The 1,237-nt window shown below is 39.0% G+C and overlaps 1 protein-coding gene across 6 annotated transcripts in view; it reads right to left on the reverse strand.

Moving 5' to 3' along the window:
* The window catches only part of LOC106873001 (uncharacterized), a 75,230-nt gene that overhangs the window by 63,860 nt on the left and 10,133 nt on the right, over nucleotides 1-1,237 (reverse strand). Inside the window, exon 3 of one of the 6 annotated variants that reach the window (XR_008263682.1) lies at nucleotides 167-334. The exons of the other annotated variants lie outside the window; for them this stretch is intronic. The gene's annotated coding sequence lies outside the window, so the exon portion shown is untranslated. The remainder of the gene's footprint in view (nucleotides 1-166; nucleotides 335-1,237) is intronic. 6 annotated transcript variants of the gene reach the window in all.

Below are 1,237 nucleotides of genomic sequence, written 5' to 3' on the forward strand. Positions count from 1 at the left end.
GTTTATTTTCATTTATACTTTTGCTTTTATCGGCTTCGACAAGGGAGGACAGGGCCCAGCCATCACAGTTTACAGTGCTTCCGATATTGGTGGAAATTAGAAAGTTACCTTCGGACCAGCAACCTATCCTAAACGTTGGTATTAGAGTGAAATCCGCTAAACGTACCTCACAGTCAGGTAAAGTACTTCATTGTGAAGCCTTGTAGAGTATCGGCAGGTGATGGGGCTGAAATATTCGGTGCAACTTTAGCGTACGGTCTACTTGGCCATTTACACTTCAGCGTACGATCTACCTGCACAGTGTGTAGTCTACCACAGCTACAAGAACTTTATACTGCAGGATGACAAAAAAATAGTTGAATAATGTTGAATAATGATTTATAATTAATGACATACACTTAGTCATACAAATCATAATTCTCAAAATGTTAAATAATACATTTAAAAAAGGTAAGCACGGGTGATAAATTCACACCATGAAAGATCACAAAACCAGCTGTGATCTCAGTGGAGAGATCACAGCATTTCAGTGTAAACCTCGGATACTGAGGAAGACTGCACGCTTAAGTAGCACCGTTTGTGGCCTTAACTAAAATGAGGACCTACTTTCGCCGAGTGACAGTCATTAACTTGGAGCGATTGAGTGAATGCTCATCATGTTTGGAGATAGTGTAGGACAGTGATAGTGGTGGTTTCTTAATAATAGTAGTGCTTGAGTTATTCTTTCTTTCTATCTGTCTTTCTTTCTTTTCTTTTCTGTTGTTAATAGAGACAAGAATAAAACAGCCCGACTGGATGATGCATTCAAAATAAAGTGTACAGAATCAATTCATGCTTGATGTGTTGTGCCTCGGGTGCATCTGGAAAACGCATTGTTAAGGAGGAAGAGTCTTGTTGGATATGGCGCAACTAGATTAGTGTGATATATAGAAAGAACAGAATGGGAAACAGGACTGGACTCTGGGAACACCAAAGTTTACTGAAAGATGGAGAGAAAGAGCTCAGTCAAAAACATGCTACAATGTGTGTCCGTGTATGTCTATGTGTATGGTGTAGGTTTGTGTACGCATGTATATGCGCTTTGGAATATGTCAGCGTCTATGGTTAACTGAAATGCATCAATATTAACAAATGTCTTACACTCAAACTTTCACGCGGCCTATTGCATCTATGAAGCCTATACTGTCCCCACCTCAACATATACAAACATATACATATATATACATGCATATATATA

Source organism: Octopus bimaculoides, chromosome 3, assembly GCF_001194135.2.
Source record: "Octopus bimaculoides isolate UCB-OBI-ISO-001 chromosome 3, ASM119413v2, whole genome shotgun sequence".
NCBI classification, from domain to species: Eukaryota; Metazoa; Mollusca; class Cephalopoda; order Octopoda; family Octopodidae; genus Octopus; species Octopus bimaculoides.